This window comes from Eurosta solidaginis, chromosome 1 (genome assembly GCF_040869045.1).
Source record: "Eurosta solidaginis isolate ZX-2024a chromosome 1, ASM4086904v1, whole genome shotgun sequence".
NCBI lineage: Eukaryota > Metazoa > Arthropoda > Insecta > Diptera > Tephritidae > Eurosta > Eurosta solidaginis.
In genome coordinates, this window is record NC_090319.1 from 304716503 (window position 1) to 304726102 (window position 9600).

General features: G+C 42.9%; 1 long non-coding RNA gene across 1 annotated transcript; it reads right to left on the reverse strand.

The window, feature by feature from the left end:
* Positions 1-3548: 3548 nt before the first annotated feature.
* LOC137237559 (uncharacterized) lies at positions 3549-9360 on the reverse strand. The gene is made up of 3 exons (XR_010948980.1): positions 5177-9360; positions 4981-5122; positions 3549-4919 (listed from the first exon to the last, which is right to left on the reverse strand). It is a non-coding gene; the product is annotated as an uncharacterized lncRNA (long non-coding RNA).
* Between the last annotated feature and the right edge of the window lie 240 nt (positions 9361-9600).

Genomic DNA, 9600 nt, shown 5'->3' on the forward strand with positions numbered 1-9600 from the left:
TACCCACATGCATACAAGGGTACGAAGAGATAACTCATATACAGATGTAGTCATCGGTCGAAGTAGTACTCACATATACACGCGCATATGGCTCTGCGAGAGGCTATAGACGTGTATCTGTAGTTTATAGCTGGCAGCGTATAGCTGGTAACCAAGTAGAAAATTCTAGCAGAAGAAACGTCTAGACATTTGGGCAGAGAGTATAAAAGCAACACAGGCTGAGTAATCAGTAATCAGTTTGATTTAAGCACGCTATTGGTTGCGAAGTATAAGTGTTATTGTGAAGTACTTTCAAAGTAGTCTAATAAAGACCATTTTGCATTATTGAATATTGGAGTTATTCATTCAACATTTTAGCGATACGAACGTTAGTAGAAGGTGTAAAATAAGTTGATTCCCTAAATTCGTTACACTATGTTAAATAAATTTTGAACTAAAGCAAAACTAACAATGTGGACACATTCGGTCTGTGTGAGGTCTTTATTGACCGGCCATTTCATCCTAAACCAAAACTGAATTCTTTAACCAAGTTTACGGAACTGTTTAAATTCATTTGTGCGATATATTACATCGTATTGATGACATTAACCTGATAATGTTTCTCACAGCTACAATTGAAAATTTTTATTTAAATATCATTTTAAAAAGCTTTTTTATATTATTAATGGGGTAAGTATTTTTTACAATATTTTAAACGTTTCAAAATGCTGCTACGATTTGAACAAAATTTGGTAAATAATTTATATCGAACTGGGAAAGTGGTGTGACAAATAGAATGAAATTCAACAAGGTACGATGAGGGGTTAGATTCATACAATTTTAAGAAACTTCATCATCTCTCCTTATACCTGCCCTCGGAATCATGGACGGTGATGAGATTGTGGTATTCAAAAGAAAATTTGTCTTGATGATTAATGGTTCTTTCCGCGGTGCCAACGAAGTGTATCAGATGAGGTTTAATGATGAACTATATGATATTTGCGCAAATATAAACAGATTTCGACGAAGAAAAGCTCAAATGCTTCACTTGCAAGGTTGACTGAAGATGCTCCGACGCAGAAAATACTCCTATCGACACCTGAGTAATGAGCGATTAGTAACTTGCACACTACATGGGAACATAATTTGACATCAAATTGGGAATAACAGTCTACAACAGTGGTTGTTGTTGTGTTAACGATAAAGACACACCCGAAGCGCTTCCCAAGGCAGTCGGTTCTATGTACCGGAGCGACTCGGGATTTTCCCCGACCAAGGACTATCATTTCAGTGTAACCCCATCTAATTTGCTGCGTCCCCCCACAAATTGTCATCCTCCCAGCAGCTCCTTGCAGGGAGACTGCTCCATATTCTCTTGCTCCGGGAAGGTATCGAACCCAATCCGGGTCCGTCTCCTGACCCCGGTCCTGAGAAATGGTTTTGCTGCATCTGCCGGAAATGAATCTTTTTAGGACGGTCATACTCTTGTCAGTGTGTCTGGTGTAAGGGATGGTTGCATCGGACAGGTTTTTCTGGGCTAGATCCCAAAACCAGACTTCCACGTAACTTCTATAAATCTTTTGTGGCTCCTTGCTGTTCACGCCCTAGGGCTGGATTAACTGGGAAGATCACGGAATAGTCGATTTCATGAAGCGGCACAACATCCGCATTGCTGCGATTCAAGATACTAAACTCACAGCAAGATCTACTCTGCAATATCCACAATATCCACAGAAAAGATCGCGAGAGCGCAAATGCACCCGGCCTCGCATTTATCATACACCACTCTGTACAATATCATACATTTGATCCTGACATCGGCCGCAGGGACAGTGTCTTAGAACGCCAAGCCCTCTCTGTCCGGTCAGACGATGCAAACCTAGAAATCATCAACATCTACATCCCTCCTGCCACCTGTTGCCCCAGTGGATATCGCCCTAATATCAGCGCCTTACTCACTGGAAACAACCGCATTATCTTAGGCGATTTCAATGCCCATCACGATCTATAGCATTCAAACTTGCGGGCGGACAGTAGGGGTGAGATGTTGACGAAGAAACGACGTTCTGCATAATAAGCGGAGACGCCCCCACACGTATGGTAGGAAGCTGTCCCAGTTCGTCGGATATATCAATCGTGAGCGCAGGACTCGTAAACTGCGTCAACTGGCAGCCGATGGTAACATCGGCATCCGACCACCTGCCTATACTTGTTTCGCCCGAGCGTACCGCCGACTTCATCGTCACAGAAAAACGCACTTTCATAAACTTTAAAAAAGGAAAGTGGGACGAATGCAAATCCTTTCCAGACAACCGCTTTGCTGCCCTCCCTATCCCGTCTGATGCCCGCCAAGGGGAGCGTGCTTTCCCCAAGGTCATTGAATCCGCCTTGGCTCGCTTCATTCCCGCCTGTAGAATTCCCGAAATTCGGTCCCACTTTCCGGCGGAGGCCGCAAATTTAGCGAGAGAACGTGATCTTATAAGACAGCTCCATCCCGGCGACCCCAAATAAGGGTTATAAACCAAAGCATCAGATTGCTTGTGGATGAACACAAGCGGGCGAAATGGGAGGAGCACCTAAGCGGTTGTAGCCTCTCTGCCGGTGTGGGTAAACTTTGGTCCACCGTAAAGTCCCTATCGAATCCGTCTAGGCACAATGACAAAGTTTCCATCGCCTTTGGCGATAAAGTGCTGTCGGCTGCGAAAAAATGCGCGAGCGCTTTCTGCCGACAATATATAATGCATTCTACGGTCGACAAAGATAGACGGAGGGCCAACAGACACGCACATAAACATAAATTCAGCGCGTCACCAATTACCATCACCGCCAAAGAGGTTGAGGATGCCATCAGTGATGATAAACCATCCAAAGCAGTGGGCCCACACGACATAGCCATGCCGATGCTTAAAAGCTTAGGGAAAGAGGGTTTCGAATATTTAGCGCATGTCTTCAACCTGTCTCTTTCCACCTTTGTCATTCCCGAAAAATGGAGAATGGCCAAGGTGTACCGCTACTAAAGCCTGGGAAACCAGCTAACAAAGGAGAGTCATATCGCCCGATATCTCTCCTATCGCCAGTAGCCAAGACGCTTGAAGCCATTTTGATCCCCTACTTCAAAGCAAATTTGCAGCTAGCCTGTCAGCATGGCTTCAGAAAACTCCATAGTACCACCACCGCGCTAAAAGTCATTAGCACCCAGATTAATTGCGGTTTAAATCAAAACCCCCACCATAGAACAGTACCCGTTGCGCTAGACCTATCAGAAGCTTTTGATACGGTCAAGCATAGCACGCTACTGCAAGACCTGGAAGGGTCTACCCTTCCCCCATGTCTTAAAAGGTGGACCGCAAATTATCTGGGTGGTCGGCAGGCATCGGTGCAATTTAGAAACGAAACATCAAAGCCAAGAAGAATTAAACAAGGGGTGCCACAGGGTGGTGTCCTATCCCCACTTTTGTTTAATTTCTACATATCTAAGTTACCTTCACCACCAGAAGGAGTTACTATCGTTTCCTACGCCAATGACTGCACAATAATGGCCACAGGCCCAGGCCCACAGATCGATGAGCTTTGCAACAGAATAAACGGTTACCTCCCTGATCTCTCCAGTTTTTTCGCCTCGCGAAACCTGGCATTATCACCGACTAAACACTCCGCGACTTTATTTACAACATGGACGTCCCAAATGTCGACTATTTTGAACATCCACGTCGATGGCACTACGCTACCGACTGTCCTACACCCCAAAATCTTGGGTGTGACGTTTGATCAGGATCTACGTTTTGGTGAGCATGCAGCCTCAATTTTACCGAAAATCCAGAGCCGTAATAAAATCCTCAAATCCCTTGCTGGCAGTACTTAGGGAAAAGACAAAGAAACGCTCATTACCACACATACAAAGTAATTGGCCAGCCGATTGCATGCTACGCGTCCCCTATATGGTCGCCAAGCCTAAAAACTACTCACTGGAAGAAGCTACAGGCCTGCCAAAATACTGCTCTCAGAACCGCCACGGTCTCCTTATGTCCCCAGAACTCCATCTACATAATGAGGCGAGAATACTCCCCATCAGGGAGAGAAATGAGATGCTAACCAAACAGTTCCTGTTCAATACCCAGAAACCTGGGCATCCCAACAGACATCTGATTGATGAGACAACACCCCCTAGGGGCTTAAGGAGTCATCTCCGTTATCATTATGAGGAAATACGGCACCTGAGAACTCAGCCGTATGAAGCAAAAAAACACAAGCAGGTCCTTAGTGAACTCCACAAACAGGCGTCGGGCCTTTATGCTAGAAATTGCCCGGTGAATCTAGTACTCAAAGAACAGTACCCAAAACTTGCGGAAGAGGAACGCATACTCCCCAGGGAAACGCGAGTCACTCTAGCTCAACTTCGTTCTGGATACTGTAACGGGCTAAACTCTTACCTATCCAGAATCAACCCCGACCTACAAAATGTATGCCCCGCTTGCAATGTGTCCCAACATGACACCAACGATCTCTTTAATTGTAATGTGGAACCAATGTCTCTAACACGCCTTTCATTATGGTCCACCCCTGTTGAAACAGCAAGTTTCCTTGGACTCCCGTTAGAGGATATTGATGACAATTTGTGATCGATCGCACTGCTACAACAACAACAACAACACACCCCGAAGATTTTATGAAGTGTTATCGATGTTGAAGGTCCTTTTCCGGATATAGATCCGGCACGTTCAGGTAACAAGCACCACTAAAGTACTAGCCCGACCATCTCGGGAACGATTAATATGATTTAACGATTAATATAAATAAGTGTACTGTACATTCATATTTGTTACAGGATTTTCCTTGCGTAGATGAGGTTGATAACTGGGTTGCGGAAGCTCAGAAGCTATAAAGTCTCGTATTGCGCTTATCAACCCCCCGAATCCCAGTGGTCGACTGATAATATGCGTCTAAAAATGTCGGAAGAGGTGAGGAAATACAAAAACTAAAAGCGGAAAAAATGTTTGTTACATGAAAATATATTCACATAAAACCATGATTGTGTCCCGGAACGCTCCGTAACCGGGAGTGGAAACCGTAGAATATTGTTTCTGTGAAGACATGTGCAAAATGAGAAGCAAACTTTTTAACTTCCGTTTTTTGATTCGCGATCCTGGAACTGAATTCAGTGAGCGTGAGTTTTGAAATGTACACTTTTCTTTCATACAAACTTAATAAACCACCCCCTGGCTCCAAAACGCATCTTTTGACATCCCTCCTGATATTTTTTGACACGTACTGTGTAGTCGTAACAAAAGTTGGTGTAACGTTTTACAAGACAGTGCACCACCTAATATGTATCAAAAATTATCAAAGTTGGTATTTTGTGTATGTATATTTACTAAGTTTATTTAATATGAGTGAATATGAACATTTCGATATAAAATGTGTTGAGTTAATACCATTGTAAATTTTACCAAGTAGCGCAACTAACAGCTGATCGGTGAAAATTCGCACATTCACACGCACAGTTATCGACTCAGTTTCAAAAAAAAACTTTAGATTATTTTTAATTCAAATTTTAAAGTGAGATAATCCTTATAAATTTATGTATATAGAATATAACTCCGAACACCATTCCTTCATTATATGACATTCGACTGCCTAGTCCACTGCCTTCCACTCTATTCGCAACATAACCTCTACTTAAGCTGCCAAACTATACAGTAAACAATGGTTAATACTAAAGAATAAAAAAGAACAAAAAAATAAAATAAATAAAAATAAATTTGCCAAAATGATAGTAAATTAATTCAGTGTGTGGCGTTACCACTTCCTTTCATACATAACATTTTTCCCTCCTCTGCAGGAGTTAAGGTGAGAATGGAACTCTCGGTTTCCTTTGTCTGGTCTACCGCCGAGGGGCTGCCGGCGTCTCGCTTAGTTCCGGATCTCTTTCCGGTGTCGCCTGCCGTGCTGGTGTTGAATGCGATGGCAGTGTATCGTCCTGTATTATTGTAGTGTTGGGAGTAGAGAACCCTTCCAAATCTTCTTCTGATCCCAATGATATATTTTGTGGTGATTCTATGGGTGTTTCGACTTCTTCGTGGTTTTCTACTATACATGATGCAGCTGTGCCGAATCAAGTCCAATCGTGTTCGTAGCTGCCGCCCCATAAACAATAGTACTGGCGAGGTGCCTGTTGTCGAATGTGGTGCATTTTTGTACTGTCTCAAGAATTCGTTTATGTTTTCCTGCAAAGAACTATTCGTGGTACCCATTGCTTTCAATGCGTTCTTGACCGTCTGTACGCTTCGCTCTGCTTGTCCGTTAGTTGCCGGGTGATACGGTGCTGAGTATTTGTGATATTTAACACCGACTGTAGTCAGGAAGTTGTTAAATTCCGCGGACGTGAAATTTGTTCCATTATCAGATACAACCGTTTGAGGAACGCCATAAGCCGCAAGTACGTCGTCCAGCAAAGTAATTGTCGCGGCCGCCGTAATTGATTTAGTGATTTTCACCTCTAACCACTTGCTATACGCATCCGAGATTATCAGTAGCATTGCTCCTTCGAACGGCCCCGCATAGTCAATATGAATGCGTTCCCACGGTCCCTTGGGATACTCCCAATGATGATCGCCACTTTTACCGGGTTATTTTGCCTGTTTTGCACATGATTCGCATTTGTTCGCCATGTTCTCGATATCATTGTCAATGCCCGGCCAGTATATGAATGAGCGGGCGATTCCTTTCATCTTGGCACATGGTAGGTGTGATGTGTGTAAATTGTCAAACAGTTTGGCTCTGTACTTTGGTGGAATGACGACGCGATGCTCGAACATCAAACATCCTGACGATAGCTTGTAACTCACTTCTGGGGACTTGTATCCTGTTCTCTTCAAGCATTAACCTGTTTCCAGCAGTTTAATTATTTTACCCAGTCGCTCGTCTTTTCTGGATTCGTTTGCAATTTTGTCGGATCTCAATGGTAATTGGTTGATTTGGCGAATCACAAAGTTGTCGAACTCGTCGTATTCGTCTGGATTATCCGTATATGCCTGCCGCACATGTCCCACCTGTACTGGTTGCTGTCGTAGAGGGTGGGCCCGTGAAAGATAGTCGGCGTTAGCGTTTGCCTTTGAATTTTTATACACCACTTCGAAATCAAATCTACTCAGAAAGTCTGCGTAATTAGCCATTTTGCTAATGCAAAGTACTGGTAGAGACTTGTCTGGTTGTAAAATTTGTGACAACGGTTTATGATCTGTGATTAGCGTGAAATGACGCGCGTACAAATATTTGAAAAATTTCTGAACTGAAACTGAACTGAACTTCTGAAAAACACACTTTGACTTATTTAAGCGTAGACCATTGCATTTGATGCGATTTAGCGTTGCTCTTCAAAATTTTCCGCGAACACCAAGATGTCATCAAAGAAATTTAAAACGTTTGTCACTCCTTGCAGGAGCGTCTCCATTTGTCTTTGCCAAATAGCTGGAATATTTGCTGCCCCATATACCGCACGAGTCGGTCGTACTAGTCCGTGTGTAGCTGTGTTTAATGTCAAAACATGTGCGAAATCATCGTCGATCGTAAGGTGTGTATATGCGTCCGTTATATCCAAGTTACAAAATATCGCCGCTTTTTTCATTTTATTGAACAAGTCTTCCGCTTTAGGAATCGGATGTTCGTCAATAATCATTCTTGGATTAACCGTTGGCTTGTAATTGCTAGTGATGCGAATATCTCCATTTTTTTTTCGCGACTACATGTGTTGCTGAAGCCCATTCCGAATGCTCTACTCTCACGTAAAAGCCAGACTGGATTTTGCGATCTATTTCCTTGGCATACCCTTCTCTCAATGCCATTGGTATTTCGCGTGCTCGTGCGAACACTGGTGTGGCTCCCGCCTTCAGCTTCACTTTTGCAGGCGGCCTTCTCAACTTACCCGCTGTCGTGTCAAAGACTTCTTCGTAACTTGCAAGGAGATGTTGCAGCCGTTCTCGTTGGTTTTCTGAAAGTTTTGGCGTGGTTGAACTTATAGAGTTAATTTGCCTGGCTGACGAAAATAGCTCCGAAAAGTTAATTTCATGTGCCAATTGTGAGACCCATTCTCTGCCGCAAAGTGTATCGAAATCTTCTTGGACAACATACAAATTCAGGCGCCGCTTAGTCCTCCCCATTGATGCGGTTACTACAACCCTACCCATGCAGTTCACTCTATACCCAGTGTAGCTTGTAAATCGTCTCTGTTTTTAATAATCTAAAATTCGGTTTTATAGTGCGAAGAGTTTTATAATTAATAATGGCGCATGGGGCACCCGTATCAAGCTCCATCTGTATTTGCTTTCCATCGATATTTACGTGAAGCATTTTTCTGTCTACTGCTTTACATACATTAATGTTGTTCAGCTGCTGAACTGGTTCGAGCTCATCCTCTGAAATCTGATCTAGTTTTGCCTTGCACACTTTTGCAATGTGGCCCAATTTTCCACACGAAAAACATTTGGAGCTACTGAATTTGTAGTCTTTTCTGCTGTGTTGGCCCCCACATCCGTAACAATTTTCGGATTTTTCTTTTGGCTTCTTGGTCAACTTTTCAGCATTTGCATTTCTTTTTGTTTTGGCTGGTTCGTATCCCAGTTTAAACGTTGGTTCACTTGGTTGTTCCCACTCTGTACACTTCAGATCTGTTGTTGCACTTTGTGTTAGTTCGATTGTGTGCGCAATTTCGTATGCCTCAGTAAAATTGTTTGGTTTTTTACTTATAACCTCATTGCAAATATAGCGTGACTCCACGCCATACAGTAACTGCTCTGTTAACATCCTATCCAAAAAGTCGTCATATTCACAATATGCAGCGCCCTTTTTTAAACGAAGTGCGTACTCGGCAATCGATTCGCCTTTTTCTTGCTTACTTTGTCTAAATTTGATACTTTCAGCATACTCGTTCCGTGAGCCATCAAAATGGCGAATTAACACGGTTTTTATTTCATTGTATTTCAGCGAGTCAGGCGTCTTTGGGCTAACAAGTATTTTTAGTGCGGCGTTCAGCTCTGCCCCCATATGCACGAGTACGAATTTGTGTTGTTCCTCTTCTGGAAATTTGCTCAGCTGTAAGGCCCAATCTACGCGTGTGAAAAAATCCTGCACTGAGGATTTGTCTTCTGACTTGTATTCTGCAATACTAAACGGTGGCGGTTTGGTTACTGCCCGCTGATTTGCATTTGCCCCAGCACTGTGGGACGCCCCTCTACAGCCTCGTGAATTGCCCCTGCCAATGCATCCATCACCCTCTTCAAATCTTCCGGTGTGAGGCTCATCTTTTTAATCCAACTTTTGACACCGCTTTTGTGTATGTATATTTACTAAGTTTATTTAATATGAGTGTATATGAACATTTCGATATAAAATGTGTTGCGCTAATACTAAAGAATAAAAAAGAACAAAAAAGCAAAAACAGAGTTGCCAAAATGATAGTAAATTAATTCAGTGTGTGGCGTTACCACTTCGTTTCATACATAACATGGTATCAAAAGATGCGTCTTGACCTCCGTTTTTAGAATCCGAAAGCGAAAATTAAAATTTTTGTTTCTGTCAAAAGATATAAGAAAAAACTCGGTTCAAATTTTCATGTGGTGGTTGTTT